We start from the raw sequence: 19,316 nt of genomic DNA on the forward strand, positions 1-19,316 counted from the left end.
GAGCTCGTGTGTTTTGTACGTGTAGCTCTGAGCTGATCTGGGCTGCTGCAGGCTCAGTCGCTGGTGGGGCCTCAGGACAGAGAAGGGAAGTAAGAGGAAGGAGGTTTCCTGTGGGGGTGTGTTTGTGGTGTGTTGTCAGTTCAGTCTTGCTCCGAGGCCTCAGCCCCAGCTGAATGTTTCCATTTGTGATGTGGAGCACAAACCCTTCCAAAATAAACACGTATTTCCACCCTTAGGGGAAAGGTATGTGGCTGCTGCTGGAGTCCAGGGCTGGGAATGCTCCCTCACACAGTTCTTGCATCCACTGAAACAAATTATTTTCTCTTTTTTAACAATGATCCAACCCTTTAAATCTTCTCTACATAACAGCTCCTTTAGTTTCTATTTTTTCCCCTGCAATGTTGTTTGCCTGAGTATTTTTATGAGGCTGGATCTTTTATAAATACCCTGTTGGCAACAATTCTAGGGAATGTGAAAAGAAGAAAGATTGGAGAGCTGATAAAGACCTGAAATGTTTCTGAATTACTTAAAAACAAATGAAAGTAGTCTTCCTGTTCAGCTGGAGAGAAGCACTGCAGAATTAGATGAGGTGGGAAATGAGCAGGTTTTTATTGCACATTCAAGTTGTTGTTCTTTTATGGTTTTGGTTTTTTGTTTTTTTTTTTTGAGAGCAGGACTATTGAGCACAGGCTATTAGTGTTTATTTTACATGTATAAACTCTTGCCAGTTTATTTGCACTTGATCAAGAAACTTTGTGTATAAGGGCTTTTCTAATGAAAACATTCAGCTGTGATTGTGAGCTGTGTTCTGTATGGCAAAGGGTCACTAGTATGGGAATGGCTGTTATTTAATAACTACAGGGGCTTTAAGGGAGCTGTGCTTGTCATAAATACTATCAGGGTGGGTTTTGCTGCCTGCTTCTCCTCTAGCCATCCTCCAGCAGCTTTAGTCAGCACAGGTGATCAGTTCCTTGTCTGCTTCACTCCCACCTCTGCTGAATGTATTTGTCTAAAGCTGATACAAAATAGCTTAAGTGGTTTGTTACTCAAACATCCACCCTGGTAATTGAAAGGCAAAGTATCCATACAACCCTCCAGCATTATATGAAATAAAGGTAAGTGCTAAATCTGCAAACAGAAGTAAAAACAGTTAAGTCTATATACTGCAGTTAGTCTAACATAGAAAGTATTTTGGTAAATATTTTGATTAGAAATGTTAGCTGGAAAATATTTTTATCCCTTTACTGTAAAGCAGAGCTGGTCAATCTGTGCCTCTTGGACCTCCATGATCCTTGTAGGTCTGTCTGGCATGTTCATGGCAAGGGACCAGGAAGGGAGAGGTGGGCTTTCCAAGGGGAAAATGGGAATTTCAGCTCACTGCTGGGGAATGATGAAGCAGGATTGCAGAAGCTGGAGTGGCTGCAGTGATCCTGGGATTCAGCAGCCTGTCCAGCACTGCCTGTCCTCTGTCCCAGTGCTGCAGTGGCTCCTGAGCTGAGCATCATTCCCTTCCATCTGTGGTCTGGTGAGGAGCTGTCCCCTCCCCCAGGCTGTCTGGGCTGTGAGCCTTGGGACTCCTCAGTGTGTGATGATTTTAACATGCAGCTCGCAGAGTCAGGGAGGTTGTCTGCAGACTGGGAGATTATTCTGCCAACACTTATGCTTTCATACATTTTATTTTGGGGGACTGAACAGAAAACATTTAACAGTGTGCTGGGTAAACCATTGTGGTGTCACAAATGTTGGCATAGTTCCTTCAGGTTATCTGTTATCCCACAGGCAGAGCTGTATATTTTACCTGGAGGAACATGGTTTGCTCTAGTAGAAAAGGGAGTTAAAAGGAAAAAAAAAGAATGGATGAAAATATCTGAGATCCCATCCCCTGCTCTGGCATTTCTGTTGGGATGGCAGGAGTTGCAGCATACCTGTTTCCAAAGCTGGGTTATTTTCATTTCCAAATCAGCCGTGCAGATTACTGCATATTTTTAAATTGATTCTTTACTTATCCTGCCCAATTGGACTGTTACAATGTTCTCTGCCTGTGTGTGTGTAACCTCCATTCTGCTCATACAGAAATGAAGTTTGTGTTTATTGATAATGTGCTCCTTCTGGCTGTGGTAGATGTCACTGATGTTTAGTGGTAGTTCCATAGGGAAAAAAGGGAAAATGAAACTTTTTAGAGAATCTCATCAGGATTTTAAATAGAATTATGACAGTATGTGACACAATCAGTATTTTTTAAAAAGAAGTCTTGAGTTTTTCTGGTTCGTGTCATATTATTGTAGGAACCAGCAGAGGCTTTTTCCATAAGATTAGAAAATGTGTTCCAGCCTACAAATCAGGTATGATTTACAACAGATTTACAACCTCTGACTCATTTGAGTATTTATAGCTTGTGCTTGAATATCTGCCTCTGTCATCTTGTTAGTTAAGTGCTGTGTTTGTACTGAACTGCTGCACATTGTAGTGACAAAATGTGCCATAAATCATCATTGCAGAAGGAGGGGGAGCCCTGCAATAAGTTCTTCAATTAGATCTTAATATGCAGTCACTTGATAACTTAATGATAACCTGTGGCCATACATTAGGGCTTTGTAACACAAAAATGTTTTCTTTTTGATAAATGTTAGCATGGGGGTGTTCTGCTACTATAAGTATCTTTAAACAAACATGAATTTGTTCATAAAACCCACTGAGATATCACTTCTCTGACAGAGGAATAATTACCATTTTACAGCCTGCAAAGAATAGAGGATGGAGGTAATTTGTGAGTCCAGTACTGGGTGAAGAGGAGTAGAAAATGCAAAAAGATCGAAGCAAACAGGAGGAGCAATTTGCATAGTCAAGGAGACAAAGCAAGAAGGATGAGCTGGGAGAATTGCAGTTAAAATACTAAAGAAAAAACTTTGGTTTCCTACCTGCTTTTCTTTCAGCTGGAGTGACTGTGACAGGCAGTAGTTCAGTGGTATTTAATAAGCTTTTTGCTCTCACACAAGAAATATTACGAGTATCTTCAGCATTGCCATTGTGAAGTGAAGGAGAACAAGGTAAACAGTAAATGTATGAATAATCTTTGCTGAACTTTAATTGGGTTTGTAGCTCTTTCTCTGTGCGTCTTGCTGGTTTGCAAGTCAAAGGTGCCCAAGGAGAGATTTGCATTGGGAATTTTTGCAGGAGAGAGAGTTTGTCAGGGCTGGACAGCCTGAGCCCTGCAAGCAAGCACTGACACTTCTGAAGGTTTAAATCTTCTGTAGCTCCTGGGAAGCTATAGATTGCCCAGCTTTCAAAGAAATGCTCTGTTCAGACAACAACACACCAAAGCAATTTGTACAGGTTTTTGGGAAAAAAAAATTATCTCTTAAAGAAAAACAAACAAACATATAACTCTGGGGTTATTTGAAAATAAAAGAGGTAACCATGAAATACATTCTTCCTAATTTACACCAAGCTTGAGCTGGATTTACAGGACAGCTGCCCCCTCAGAGGGGCTTTGATGTCCTTGCCTGGAGTTGTACCTCCAGTCCTGGTGATGCCTTGAGAAGCTCCCTGGAACAGAGGCTGGACAGAGTTAAAGGAATAAAACAGGGATTTATTAAAAGGCCTTCAGAGGATACACCTGGGGCAGTACAAGAGCCCAGCCATGGCTCTACCCAAGATGGACAGTGTGTCACGAGTTTTCACACTTTTATAAGTTTTGGTCCATTTCCATGTTGGGGTTAATTGTCCAATTACAGCTTCAGGTTATGAAGTCCCATCCTCCCAGACTGCTCTCCTCAGTTTGCTGTTTATACTTTTTGGGCCTGAAACAGCACAAAAGCTCCAACGGTGTTCTCTGGCTGGACAAGGATTGTTTTGTCTGACTAAACTATGAGGAGAACTTGGTAACACTTTATGTGAAGTTCAGAGTCACACACTGAGGCAGTACAGAATCTGAAAAATGTGAGAGCTAAAACTTAAGGCATCACTGGTCAGTGATTGCCTTGTGAGCTTTGCAGATTCCTCATCTGGGAATGGAAAAGCAGGTAAGGGCTCAAGTAGATACTCCTAGTGCTCCTCAGGTAGTTTTTATTCTCCTTGGGGATTGTCTGTTGTAGTTTGCTGTTATGCAAATTTAGGCATGTGCTCATAATATAAATACAGGCAGAATATTGCTTTTTCTGGTTCCTCAGTTAGGAATGATCTGGATTTATCAGGTTGAAGATGGCAAGAACCTGACCTGCAAGTAATTAGTTCTAGAATAAGATAAAAACGGGAGTTCTCCAGCACTAGACACAGTTGGTTAAAAGCACTTTTCAAATGCTCTAGGTTGTAAGGGTTGGTAACCCTGCTTGAAGGCAGCAGGACAACATGTACATCATCAGATTTCTCTTTACATGGTCCTTTGTCAGATGCATTTCTAGCCTAGGACATCATCTCTCCAAGAATACCCTTTGAAGAGAGAGCAAGCACAGCCTGGGTAACACCAGCTAGGCTTTTCTAGCCTAGACGAATTGTCAGGGTGGCCCTTGGTGGGAAGTGCTCTCAGATAAATCCCAGTTTGCTTTCCCAGCAGCAAAGCTGCCAATACAGTTGTGGACAACCGGGTATTTTAATAGATAAATTTTAACCCAGCTGCACAGTGATAATGGTGTTGGTTATGATCAAGCTGCACGCTGGGTTATGGGTATTTATCTGCCCACAGTGAGTACTTTGCTCCCTGCTGCTGTTCCCCAGTGCAGTGTGTGGAGCATGTGGGCTGTGAAATAGTCAAACTGCTGCTCTTTTGGCATTGCAGCAGCTCAGGCATTGGCAAATGTTCTATTCTTCTGTCAGTCTGCTTGTAAAATAACTGTTTTCCAATTATAAATAGAATGTTGTCTGATATTTGCCCCCCATCAGAGCATACATGCCCCAGTATTTCCTTTGTAACATGCCACTTTTGTATCTACTGATAGTAACAAGCACCCATCCCACATCTCCTCCCCACCCTGCAGAGAATGAGCTTTGTTTCCTTGGAAGTGATTTTATAGCAAAAATATAAGCACACTGTTCATCAGTGTGCTTCTTTCTCCCATTACTTTCTGAACTGTAGTCTGTTCTTCACTTTTATTCTTCTTTTAGAGAAACATGTCCACGAAGTCAGTTTTTTCTCTGTCTTGAGGCCTGGCTCACACGTGTTTTCATGGAGAAGGCAGCTAACAGTCCCCCATGAAAAAATGACCCATCAGCTTTGATTTATCTGCAGCGTGCTGACCACTTTTCATTATTAGATTATCATCTTGCTACCTGGAGGAGGCTTGTAAGGCATATAAATATAATGTCGATAAGATCTGCAAACTGTGAGCTGGAGGAGAGGTTCATCAGGAAATGCATTAGCTCTCTTTGGTAATGATTGTTTTGAGATACACGCTGGGTTTCTAGAGTTACCTGATCCCTTCCTTGGGAAGGATGAAATCCACTTTGAACTGTAACACTAGTAGGTGCTCCTGGAATAGTTACTGTACAAATGCTGCAGAGGGTTATCTTGGAAAAGGAAGGGAATGAAAACGTGCTTTTGATTCTTTTACACTGTGTGTGAAGCGTTTGGCCTGAGGGACCTTGGTGTTCTCTTGTTGACTATCTGGTGTTGACATTCCTCTACTCTGAGAACCCTTGGCTTCCTGTGTTTTGCTAAATTATTTCATTGTTTCTCCTGAGTTGTTAAAAGTGGTAGCCCATACTTTACAAATCCTACAGGACTGTTTAAAATGTCTTTTTAACCAGCTGACACTCTGGTAAATGCTCCAAAGCTTCTGCTCAGGTGTGCGTGGTGCACCTGATCCTTCAGGTTCTTCCTGAACTGGTTCAGGCACTGCAGTGTGCATTAGCATCCGGAGAGGAGGTGATTTTCCCTGCAGGCATCCTGCCCCTGTGGGGTGGCAGCAGTGGCTCACACTCAGCTCTGTCGTGGGACCTGTCTTTAACAGCAGCACCGAATCCTGCCCTGGGCGTGGCAGCCACTGCTATTGTCACTTGCCCCATGGGAACAGCTGAACTTGGTGTGACTCAGGCTCCTGGTGGCCTCTTCCCATGTGAACAGAGGTTGTTCTCTGTTTTAGCAGAGTCTCCTGAAGACCTGTCCTCCTGTTACCAGGATACTCTTTAACATTTCAGGCATAATTTCTGATCTGGCTACTGTTACTGTCTTTTTTTTTATAAACCAGACCTTTTCACCTTTAGGAAGCCAGACAGGCTCTCATGAACTTCTGTTTTGAAGCACATGAGTTACTAACTGAGAGAACTGATGATTCTTCAACTCTGTTAAGAATTCAAATGCCACCTTGAGGTCTTACTACCACAGCACTAGGTATATCCCTTTAGATGAGCAAAAAGGGATGGTCTTAACTGTCTCCCCTCTCTCACACAGGCCCAACAGGCATTCTTGAAAGATGTTTTGATTATTCTTTGAAAGGCACCTTCATATTCAGTCTGTCTTTCCTATAACATAAGCCCCTCTTTGTTGGCTGCTTGGCCCAGGAGAGTGGATCTTCCCCTCCACTGCAGAGGCCTTTTTGTGTCTCCTTTTTTTACTTAACAGCCCATCCAGTTTTCCCTGGTGCTACGGTTTTCAGACTGTTTTTCAAACCATGATAATTTGTTTTTCTTCTTTGCAAATCCTTCCAGTTAGTGGAGAATTATTTTTTTAAAATGCAGTATCTGTATATCGTGGTTTAACCCCAGGCAGGAGCTGGGGCTCACTCCCCCCTGGCAGGATGTGGGGAGAATTGGAGGAGTAAAAGTGAGAAAACTCGTGGGTTGAGATGAAAAAACAGTTTAATAAGTAAAGCAAAAGTCATGCACACAGGCAAAGCAGAAGAGGGAGTTGATTCCCCACTTCCCATGGCAGGCAGGTGCTCAGCCATCCCTGACAGCAGGGCTCCATCAGAGGAGCAGTGCCTGGGGCAGACAAACACCACCACTCCAAACACCCCCATCTTCCTCCTTCTCCCCAGCTTTATGTGGTGCTCATGGCACCATCTGGTGTGGAATTTTCCCTCGGCTCAGCTGGGTCATCTGTCCTGGCTGTGTCCCCTCCCAGCTCCTGGAGTCCCCCCAGCAGCGTGGGCTGAGGAGCAGAGCAGAGTGGCTCTCTGTGAGCACCACTCAGCAGTAATGAAAACACCCTGGGTTTTCAGCACAGATCCAAACCACAGCAGCCCCACACCAGCTACTGTAAGAAAATTAACTTTGTCCCAGCCAAAACCTGTGCACTGTCATTGGAGAGTTACTAAGAAGCCCTTGAGTCAGCGTGTGGACAGTAACCTGCTGCTGTTTACAAATAAAACTGATTTTTCTGTGCCTTTCAGGCTCACCCCATTGCATAGCTCTGTAATCCAGGCTGTCCAGGGCAGTGCTAATTCTTCTCTTTTACTTTTCTGTCCCTAAACTCGGTTTGCTATGAAAAACTCCCAAGTTTCAGATACCTTATTCCATAAAGACCTCGATTTGATAATGTGCACTTTCTTTTTCACTCCCCATTTCTCCTGTTTAATCACTACCCATTTTCCCCCTGCAGGTAGTTCCCTGAAGTATACATTTAAATATATTCCTTGCTTTAATTTCCCCAAAGTTTCCACTGCAGTAGTTTAGGCTTGATTGACAAACCATGAGAACCCTTCCTGCAGGTGCTGGGGGTGTCAGGCTGTCCTGTCCTGCACTGGCAGTTCTTTCCTGCTGTACGTGTGAGCACCTAGCATTTCCTTTTTCAACAGGAGAAAGTCTTCAGAGTGAAACAGGAAGAAAATAATGTGTTCAGTGCCACGTTTCTGACATAGGCTCCATCGTAATTCATGTCTTGCTACAGCTTCCATATCTTCCTGCCCGTTTCCAAGAGTAATAATTTAATTTTTTTTTCTTTGTTGTATAGTTATCTCTAATCTTGTCCAGTGATCACTGTGGGAAATCAGGCGAGAAGTTGTCTTCAGCCTCTTCAGTTGTTCAGCTATTCCTTCCCAGAAAAGATCTGTGGAAAACTTTGTGATTTGCTGCCTTATTACAGCTACTAAGACTTTTAAAAAAAAAGATAAAATTCTAGCTTAAAATCTGTGGATAATAACTTAGATGCATAGTAACACTGAACACTTAAATCTATAATCCCATTTTACTGATACCTGGAATGTAGGTGGGATGTTGAAACTCATCTTGTTCTACCCCACAGGGTTGTCACTGCCTTAACTCACATTTGCTGGAGATTCAGGGAATGTTTTAATCCTTTCTACCATATTTACCATATTCTTTTAGTGGCAGTGCTGCCTGTCCTCAGGGTGTTGAGCTGAGCTGGTGATTGGGCTGATGTCATTGTCACCCTGTGGCCAGTGGCAGAAGTGACAGCTCGGTGTGCTCCCTCTGCTGTCACCAGCTGCCTTCTCAGCACAAGCACAGCTGCTTCCTGAAACCTAAATAATGGATAAAAAGGAATCACTTCTCATAATTCTGAGAAGTGATTATTGTTACATAGCCCCTGCTTTTGCCAAAGTGTCTTGGTGTGTTCTGAGTTAAAGTCAGGGTGGTGGGACAGCACAAACACCATCAGCTGGCAATTTTCACTTTTTATTTACATGAGAAACTGGGAGAATTATAGATTTGTCTCACAGCTGTCTGTCCTCCAAAGTCAAGAATCTACTTTAAAAAATAAACTTAGTAATGCATTGTTGGATAGATCTGCAAAGCCTTTAAAGAGCTGTTATTTTTGTACCCTGCCTAGGCAGACGTGCTGTTTTCCTCTTTGTTTGCAATTGGCTTTACTGCAAGACATTTTCATTTTTTTTCTGAAAAAAGCAGAAACGAAACCCTTTGGAAACTGGACACACTCATTGAAAGTGTGGAGTTTACCCAAAGTGTGAGGGGGGAGGAAGAATCTTAGGATGTCACTTATTAAAACAAGCTGTATTTCTTCCTTAAGTGCTGATGTTACTTCTTTTAGCTAAGTCTAAGCCCATTTCTATGAAATGCATGTGGAGTAATTAGGTATTCCTTCCTAGTGAGGGGAAGACATGTGTCTAAAATAAACTGAGCAGAATTTTTGAATTAAAATGAAGTAATAATATTAAGTTATTATTAGTAATCTTTATTAAAACATCTTTAATTTCTTTTAACATTCATGTAATAGAATCTGATTTACTGGGAGTGGCATTTAATTAATTTAATTCAATTTAGAGAGTTAACTCTATTACATATTAGTACAGAAAATTACCTCTGAACAGTCATTTCTCACTGGTGACATGCAATAAGTTAATTTAGCTCGGGGTTCATTTGGGTGCATTGTGAGTTCTTGGTGAAGGTTGCTGTGGTGACACAGGGCTGTCACTGGGACAACAACCCCGCTGGAAACATGGGATGGATCCTTGGGCTTCCCCTGGCCTTGTTCTTCCTGCTCAGTGTGGGTGTGCAGTCTTGGGAAGAGCTTCCCTGGGCACTGCTCGCTGAAGGGCTGGCCTGCAGGCTGGGCTCCGTGAATGAACTCACTTGGAGTTTCCTTTGCTTCCACCTTATCTGCAGGGAAATGCTTGCTGAGCCCCCCATCAGGTTTTAGTCTGCTTTTCTTTAAGAAATTTTCCCAAGGAACCTGAACAGAACGTGTGTAAACTGCTGGAGTGCTTTCTTCACATTTCTGAACAATTTAAATCCTGTTTTTCATGTGTGGCATTAATGCACAATGGCACTGGAGACATAAAAAAATCTGTTCAGCTATAACTGAATTAATGAAGAGTTTGCTTCAGATTTGATGTTGAATCAGAAATGAAGAGTTTGTTTCTGACTCTCCAGGTTTGACCGTCAGGTAGATGAGCTCAGAGTTCCAAACAAAAACCTTCCAGGAAAGAGGCCAGCATTGAGAAGCTCATTCAGAAAAACACTATTGAATATGAAATGTCATGTTTAGGTTTAAAAGGAAGTTTTAAAAGAACTGAAATATAACTTTTAAGTTCAGTGCATTTTCTTCCTCTCCCCCCACTGCAGATCTGTATGCAGATTTAAACACTCATTTGTTTGTTTCATCTCTAGAGCACGACTTTAATTTAATTTGGTTTAGCTGAATAAGGGATCACTCTTCATTTTGGGCTTCAAGTTCTTCTCACTGCTCCTTTCTGAAGGCAAGGGAAGGATGTAGAACCCCAAACAGGTTTTTATGATAGAAAATGTGTGAAATTATATTATTACAGTCCCCTAAAGTGATAATGATGTCCCTATGGGTTCTGTATGTTAAAGACCCACTTGCTCAAAGCAATGATTTTCAAAATAATTATATGAAATACAAATGAACGCATCTTCAGTTATCCTAATAAGGGCACAAGATTCTAATATGTAAGGCCAAAATATTTCAGGTTTACCTTTCATTGAGTTGGCTCCATGCACAATTTCTCAGGGTGATGCTACCTGAAACTTGGAATAAATCCACACTGCCCAGGAGAGGGGGAAGCTGGTCCATGCTGGACACTCTGTTGGCTCTGCTTCAGTTTTTCCTGCTGATTGATTTAAATTGATGGCTCAGATAGCTCTACACTATCTTTAGAGCTGTAGTATAAACATATTAAGTCTTCTTTTGAGATAGAATGTGAACTGGAAGGGTTATGCCAAAATTACAGAGGCCTGTTTCTGGTTGCTCACAGAATTGCTGCTATTTTAGTGTCGCACATAAAATATTCATTTGGTACCATAAATGTCCATGGCAGGAGGGCTGAAGCTTTGTGTTTGCTCAGGCCTTTAGTCAGTGTGACATGTGTGCCCAGTCCCATGGTTCCAGCAGCACAGGCAGTGTCAGGCAACATTACACTTCCCATCTGAGCAGCAGCCCTGTCATCTGCAGGCAGTCACAGCTTGCTTCCATGGGCATGTCTGGAAGGAATTAAATATCAATGCAGCCAGCTCCTGCTCCCCCAAAACAGAAATGAAATACCTGGAGGAGCTGTATTTCTGCGTTCCAGGAGAAAAATGTGCCTGTGTGTAGTGATGTGATGTGTCTGGGCTGTTGGGCCCAGGCTGTGTCCACACTCCCCAGCCTGGGGCTCCCTGGACACTGATTTGGGGCACAAAAAGTCACACAGGCTGCCTGCACACCTGGCAGCCCAGAGGTGTCCTGCACTCATTGATCTCTCTATCCACATTAGGATATTGATCCATAAATACACACTGGCAATTTCCAGGCATTCCAGAAAACACCCAGGGACTCCTTACCTTCTTTCCAGCTCAAAAGTCAAAGTGGAAAAAGAGGTGTTGTACCTGCTGTGGCATGAGTGTTTAGTATTCCCTGTTGTCCTGGGTGGGATGCCAGCACTGACTGTGCCCTGGGACCCCTGGAAACTGCAGGAACACCCACCCTGCATGGACAGCACACATTCCAAGGGTGACAGAATCTGTGCACTGTGTGCCAGTGCTGAGTGGTCTCTGCAGAGGCAGCCCCAGGCAGAAATGATGGGGATATAGGATATGGGGTATCTTTACAGTACCCAGCCACATCTGTATGAAACTGGAATCCCCCTTTACACTGGGATTCACTCTTCAAGCCCCAGCTGAAGAGTGGGCTGTACGTGTGTATCATCACTGTTCAAGGCGAAGGAAATTTCAGGCTCTTGTATCCAGTAAATCAGTGGATACTGAGGCTATCCTCGTTTTCAATTTCTTAGGAATGTACTATTTACTGGGAATTTGCATATTTATCTGTTTGTGTGTGTGGCTTAACAATTTGGTTTCTGCTGTAAAGAATATTTACTCCTCAGTCTGTGCCTGGAAGTGCTCTGTGGAAAGGAGGAAGAACATGTCTGGTGTGATGGCTGTGCCATTTGTAAATTTGTTTTTAAAAAATTCTTTTGCATATGAAAACTGTAAAACATTGTCTAATGAGATTAAATGCACACAGTCAGTTTAAAATGGAAGGATTCACTTCCTGGGTCTGCCCAGACTTCTTATGTGGCTCTGTATGAAGTTATTTAATCTGTTATTATATGCTTGAATTTTCCCACTGGCACTTGCAGTGATGATAGTGTTGGTTTTGTGTAATTTAACTTTCAGCTGTTTCCTGTCTTCTCTGACTCTTTTATTGTGTAGTTCCTGCTGGGGGTACCTTGCCTGGAGCATCACTGAGGAGGGTTTGGAGTGAAGGGGGAGCACATGCCCGTGGCTGGCTCCTGACATCCTTTGCTGTGTTCCTGAATTGTTGGGATTGTGTTTGTGATGCTCTCATGTGCTGCTGGTGGGATAGAACTTACTGGTTTTCTCTAGTGGGTCTTTATAGTTGGTGGAGTTCAGATGTTCCTAAATACTCTGGGAAGGAATACAAGATGTGAATTCTTGGTGAAGAGTTCTGAACACTCTATAGGAAAGTCTTACGAAACCTGAAAAGATGCTGCCAGCATTTCTAACCACTTGCTGAGAATCCCTCTCTTAATTCTGAGCTGCCCTCTCACTTAAATTTCACAGTAGTATTTCCTGCACCAGTTAATTCATCTCAGCAATGACTCTTATCTCCCTCCTGTCCTTTTCAGACAGTTGTTAATGCTGTTGTTTCTTGACATTATTAATATGAGTGATTAAAAACTTTTAATAGCTTCATTATTTTCCTTTAGAATAGCCAAGTTCTCTTTCTAAGGCCAGTGTGTTGCCCTGCTCTGGAGGTGGGAGTTGGGTTTGCAGGAGTCTGAATTCCAAGTTGAATGTGTGATATGTTAAAGGAAACACTTCTGTGCTGAGATGTCAGAGGCTTCAGGACAGAGAGCAGCTTCTAGTCAGGTGAATTCATTCATTTATTTATCTTTTCGGGGGGTAGCATTTGGGCAGTCTGTGTGCAGAGGTGTCCATGATTAGTGCTGGTATTGGAGTTCCCAGCACCTGCCTGTTGGAGAACTCTCGCTTGAAAGGAAACAGATGAATTGTTAAGTCTTGAAAGTTACCATCTGTTATCCTGCAGGAATGCTGCTCTGTGAATTTAACTGTTCCATTGCCCACTCCACAGCCCTGGTTCCTCGCTTGGGCTGCTGAGTTTGAGGTCTGATGTGTACAGTCCAATTTCTGCTCATCAATTAGCTGATGGCAAACCCCATGTGTGTGCACTCAGAGCTTTCAATAAACATGAGAGAGTTTGGCTTGCAGTGGGAGAGCATCATATTTACTTTGGATTATCAATCTATTGTTGATGACAACCTATCAACCTAATTAGCTGTACCATTTTTAATGGCACAGCTAATTAATTGTGAATTTAAAATTAAAATTATAATCAGTGCTAACATGGAGGAAAGCAGTGAGGAAAATATTAAAACTGTTAAAAGTATAAGTATTCTTCACAAGATTGCTGCATGTGACACCGACCTGAATAATGTAGAATAGGATTGAAAAAAACTTAAAAATACATGTTGAGTCACCCAAAACAGGTTTTGTATCTTTCTGTCAAAAGAAGTATTTGTCACCATCTCTGCTGACAGATCTGAAAGAAAAAATGTAGATGCTGTTCCAGAAAGGGAAACAAAATCCTGTGTCTGAGCTCTGAAGTACTCAAGAATCTATGTTTTTGTTAGGAACTGCTCCAGCTCTTAAGAAAAGTTCAGTTTGTGAATAGAGTTGTGCTGTGACCCTTTGCTGCACAGACGTTCTGCCTCAGGGTGGGCTGTGCTGGGCTGACACAGAGCATTCACTGTGGTGGTGAAGGGATAAAATGTCACTCGGGATTGATACAATTTCAAATTTACATTAATCAAGAACAAAATGGAGAGGATCTGCATGTAGGGCTGGTGAAGAAAGGCCACATCTGAAACTTATTTAAAATCCAGCAGAAGCTGGGGAGAGTGCTGGGACTATCAGCCTGAGAGAAAAAGGATTTCTTTGTCATGGCTGAGTGAAGTGGGAGAACTGAGTAAGATGGATTTGGAGCTCTGTTTTACATGTACAGTGGTAGAAAATGTGCTCTAAAGGTTCTTGAGAGGTCATTTATTCCATCCTCTTGCCCTGAGACAAGTTGACCAAACCTGTATCGTGTCTGCAGATAACCCTTGATCATCCTTATTGCTGGAAATGTAAGTCTAAATCTCCCTGACTGCCATTTAAAGCAGCAAGTCTTGTCTTATTCACTGTGGAGTGGAGCAAATTATTTAGTCTTCTTTCTTTGTATTTTTAAAAATTTGTGTACCCAGTGTCTTGTAGCCTGACTACTCCCTTACCTCTGCCTGCTGTGGTGGTTCCCTTTTCCAGATTCCCATTTCCTTTGTGCCCTTTCCAGGTGGTCCAGCTCCTTCTGGAAGAGAGATGCTCAGCTGTGGGAACAGACAGGGAAGGCTTTGTGATGCCAGGCTTGAGTGGATGGGTTGCTGGGTGTTTATCCCATTCCACCAACTGGCTTTTTACAATCTTCTTATTATCTTTTTCTCCTCTTCGGTTTATGATTTGCTAAAACATTGCTTCTTTTTCTGCAGAAGTGCTGTGGGGCGAGATGTTTGCTATTCTTCATTTAATTCCTCCTGCTAATGACGTGATTTTCCTTATTGAATTGTAGTTTTGTCACATTGCTTCTCCAGTTCCTCACTGCTGAGCTCTGATCCTGTCACACAGCGATCTGACCACCCCCATCTTCCTTCTCCCATCTTGGTGTCATTTGCAGATTTAATAAGGATATTCTCTAGTCCATCATCCAGCTGTTAAGGAAATATTGAACAGCGTAGGCTCGGATCAAGTCCCCGTGGAATCTCTCCTGAAACATATTCTGTTTTGACAGCAAGCCATTGATTCTCCCAGAGAACATTTCAACCAATTTCACATTTTGCTCCCATTTCCCCACTTTGCTTATGACACTATCAAGTAAGAGTGTCATTTCAGCAGCCATGACATAGTTAAGATACACAGAGCTTTAGCTGGTGGGACATGGGTGGGAAATGTGGGCAAACAGAACTTGTTTGAACTGAGGTGAACGACAGGGTCTGAGGGGAGGGGGGAACAAAGGAGCGCCTGAGGTCAGCTGGATTTGTGGATACATTACTTTAAGAGGTGGGGAATGAAGTCCTCAATGCTTCTCTATTTCATACCTTTGCATAAAGCCAGCAGTTAAGAACATAAGACCTTCTATTGTTCAGAAATTCCAATAACTGATCTAGACGTTTTCCATGAACTTTGCAGCTTTCTGTTAATTCCTACTCAAGTTCTGTGTAGAAGGTCCAAGTTGGTAGAAGTGAGAAGTCTGTCAGGAGAAGTGGATTATAGATGAGATTTTTGAACTGGGGTGGTGAAAGACTAAGGAAGGAAATGTTGTAAAGGACAAGAAAAGAAAGTGGAGAGGAAATGTCCGGAAGAGGAAGCAGAAGAAGCTGCACCATGGTCAACTGTGAGGGGGGGAATGAAGTTAAACCAGGAAAAGACTTTATTTGTTCTGAGTATTAGATAAATGTTATCATCAGGAATTAGCCCAAGGTCAAGGCATTTCTTTATATAAATGGTGACAATTTTCTAAAGCCACAATAACTCATGTATTTTTACTTATATCTCTCAGTGTGGGTTTTGATGTCAAACAGCAGCTTCTGGTTACATTATTAAAGCTATTATCAGTTTTGGGATTATCTTGCCATTAGACTGCAGTTTTTTTTCTCCCCAGAAGTTCGTGATTTTGGGGGAAGGGATGATCCAGGCAGAAAATTTGGCATTCTATGTGTAAAAACATTAGAAGTGGGTTTTATGCAGTAGTTCTGAGCACCTTTGCTGTTGCCAGCAGATGTCACTGTGGATAGCAAATCCCAGCACTTAGGAGACAAAGGAGGTAATTTGCTAAATGAAAATTCAGCCTTTGAAAGTAGATTGGGGGGAAGGGGGGGGAGGCAAGAATATTTTCCCTGCAACAGACTTCTGTGAGCAAATAAAAATGGGTTTCTCACTAATGAGACTTGTGGTTTTGCCCACTCTAATGCTGTGTTTGGTGGCTGTCTTCACCCGACTTGGGTAAGTTCCTGGTGCTCTGTGTGACCTCGGAGGGGGTGTCTGTGGGATTGTGCTCCTGCTCAGCTTTATTTGGCAAGCCTTTAGCGTTTGGAGGGAGCTTTAAGCAGCAGTGATGTGCTGCAGTGTGTGTGTGTGCAGGGAACTGGCCGTGGAGGAAGTGGCTTCATTAAGGTTGATTTGGAGGGGGGAGCAAGATGAGGAAAAAAAACTGCCCAAATGATTGGCTGGGAGAATAGCTCTGAATTATGGGATCCATCTGTTTCCTGTAATGAATTCATAAACCCATCAAACAATGACCTGAACGAATTGCAGAAGGAAAAAAATAATACACTGGCATGATATGTTTAACGCAGTGAGGCATTGGCATTGTATAATCAAAAATTCTCCTCACATCCAGCACTTTGTAATGGAGCTGCTGTGTTTAATAGAAGCTGTAAATAAATCCTGTCACAGTAGCAGCCAAGAATGCATTTCTGGACTTAACTGTTTCTCTTCTGGAATGTCTGGTCCTCGAAGGCTTTAGAAATGCAAGTTTTACAGAGCTGGAGTGCGGGATTCTGAAATACAGAGAAATGTTAATGAGGTGAATGAAAGGAAAAAGCTGCCATAAATCAGTATTATGTGGCTTAACCAGTTTCTTTCATTTATGCATGTTCTTTCCTTATGTCATAGAAATGTACTTAAAAGCTATTGTTGTAATTGAAATCTGTTAGACTGATCCTATTCATTATATTAATAAAATCCACCTACAATTGCTTGTAACACTTTTTTATGCAGTTGGGATTCCCGAGATTGTAATCATCAAAAAGCATATGGAGTAATTATTGGATTTGTTTGGGTAAAATTGGATTAAGAAGTTTAGATACCATTAAGTACTGATAATTATTACAAGCAAGCTCATTGTTTAGTGTGTGTACAGCTCGGAATGGAGAGTAAGCAGATACCCATCACAAACATCTTAAGAGCAAGCAATCTCAAGGCTTTCATTTTACGCCTTTAATTGTATTTTTGCAAGAGCCTTTCCACTTAAATGTTTTTTGCTTTAGTTCTTTAATCACGTGCTGGTTATGAAAACCACTGGGTGTTAAATCCTTTCCCCCACACGATTTAAACAACATTTTTCGCATGCAGGCAAATTTAGCCATAAAATGGCTAAATTCTGTGTTTTAATCCCTGGCTTTCCAGCAGCTGCCCACATGCCATTAGCAGTGACAGTGGATTCCTTGCAGGTGGAAGGGTGGGCAGGCTGCTCCTGGGGCTGCCAGGGCTCTCCGTGGGCTGGCAGCTCAGCCCTTGGGGCTGATTAAAGCAGAGCTCCCAGTGGGAGAGGCTCCTGCTGCTCTGCCCCTGTGCCCACAGTGGGGAAAGAAAGCCCTTTGTGGGTTCTGCAAGGGGCACCCACGGTGGCAGGGTGCAGCCCTGCAGGCAGGGGAATGGCTGGAGGCTTTGTAAAGATGTGTTTATTGCCAATGTCGCACGGCAGTTCAGAATTAGGACAGCCGGGGCAGACACTCGGAACATTTGGTATTTCTCACAGTGCATATCAAGTGAAAATTGCTGGTTAAACATTGCTGAGGTGGCTTTCAGAACACAGTCGTATTGCCTTTGTAATATATATTCTATAAGTATTCTTGCTGTGTTTGAAGTCTAAATTCCAGTCTGGTATGAAGCTGGAATTTAGGGCTCAATCCCATTCGTGTGATGTTGTTCACTCTTCTTGCTTTATTCCCTGTCATTGGTATAATTAAACAGTTCTTTTCCAGCTACCATGGTTTGTAGACATAGTATTCTTGCAAGAGCTTCCATTTAAGTGCTCTTTAAAGAGATTTTGATGTACAAAATAAACATTACTTTGCTGTGTTGATTAGAGAAAAAACAGTAGCATGAATATGCAGAAATATTTTAATTCTAAAGTACAGCGATATTTTGATTTTCTTTGTTCTTTTCTCTCATCTGTGATTCAGATATGTAGAGGGAACATTGCCTCTATCACTGGGTTTCTCTGGCCTCACCTTTGGGATGAAACACCTTTGTTAGTTTACATTAAAGTGAAAAGTGTTGTCTATTCTATGACTTAGTGATAGAATAGTGATTAGTGATTTTTAAAAAATAAATATATCTATATGCACACCTCTTTGGAAGTATCAGATATGATTTATATATACACAATATTGAGACTATAATGCTTTTTAAAAAGCTGCCTGTCTTGTTCTCTAAAATATGCTTCCAATTAATTAGTATTCCTCATGAAAATCTTGGGGCCAGACAAATCCCAGCTCTGCTGGCATCGTGCCAGCGAGTGGTTTCCATTCTCTTGTCCTTTTCCTCCTCTTCCCTGGCATTCCCTCTCATCTGCTGGCACCAGGGGGTGTGTGCCTGGTCTGTCAGCCGAGCTGGAGAAGCTCCCTGGCTGCCATGGTGGGTTATTTTTGGTTGATCAGCCTGTGTCTGCAGTGCTCTGGGTGAACCTTGTGGTAAATGACTTTGCAGAAATCCTGAGTCCTTGAGCTCTCACTGTTTGTAAATGTTTGCATCTCTGTGGTGCTAGTGGTAGTAGAAGTAAATGCTTACATTGCTGTAACAGTAGTAGCAGAAGCAGTAGGAGCTAAAATAAACCCTTTACAATGAAGTCAGACTTATTTTCTATCAGGTGAATGATCTATTTCTATTGTGGAAATAGAATAATTTTCACATGCATGTTGATTGTGCAGATTTGGTATTCGAAAGTAATTATTCTGTATTCCACAATACTTTATATCTGCTTTTTAAATTTCGAAGTAAGGATAGACTGTTTGTTTCCAAAGGTGATTGTGTATTTTGAAAAGCTAAGGAAGGTTTGTTCTCTGCTCTTCAGGTATTAGTAGTACTTCAAAATTTTAAATATATTTAGAGTTCCTTTTTTGTTCAGATGGAATCACAGGTGAAATTATTTAGGCTTCCAAAACAAATAGCTTGGAGAAGTGAAGTGCTGATGGTTGTGCCAGACTTTTTGGCCTATTTTTGCTTGGTCAAGTCCCAGCTTGTTTTGAACCCACCCTTGGCATTCCCTTGGTGCTGTTCACTGCTGCAGCTGTAGAAGTTGTTCTGTTTTCTAGGTGTGTCAGAGCCTGGAGAGAGGCAGAGTGTGGGTTTGTGGTGGCTGTGACAGAGTTCAGGCTACATTTGAACAGCGTTCTTGGGCACAAGGTGTGACTCCTGGGGAGGGTCCTGTGTGGGGCCAGCCCTTGGGGGATGATCCTTGTGTGTCCCTTCCCACTCAGCATATTCTGTGACTGAATGAGCTGGAATTTTGCACTTGTTGGACCTGGCTTGTGATGAGCTGGAGCAGTGCTTGGTTCTGTTCATTGCAGAAGCTCAAAGAGTTTCTCTGGGTGGCCAAAGAGCTCTGGCAG

The 19,316-nt window shown here is 42.3% G+C and overlaps 1 protein-coding gene across 10 annotated transcripts in view; it reads left to right on the forward strand.

The window, feature by feature from the left end:
- Nucleotides 1–19,316, forward strand: part of TNRC6C (trinucleotide repeat containing adaptor 6C) — a 98,325-nt gene that overhangs the window by 24,017 nt on the left and 54,992 nt on the right. The window lies entirely within an intron of this gene.

The sequence above is a fragment of the Vidua chalybeata genome, chromosome 19 (genome assembly GCF_026979565.1).
Source record: "Vidua chalybeata isolate OUT-0048 chromosome 19, bVidCha1 merged haplotype, whole genome shotgun sequence".
NCBI lineage: Eukaryota > Metazoa > Chordata > Aves > Passeriformes > Viduidae > Vidua > Vidua chalybeata.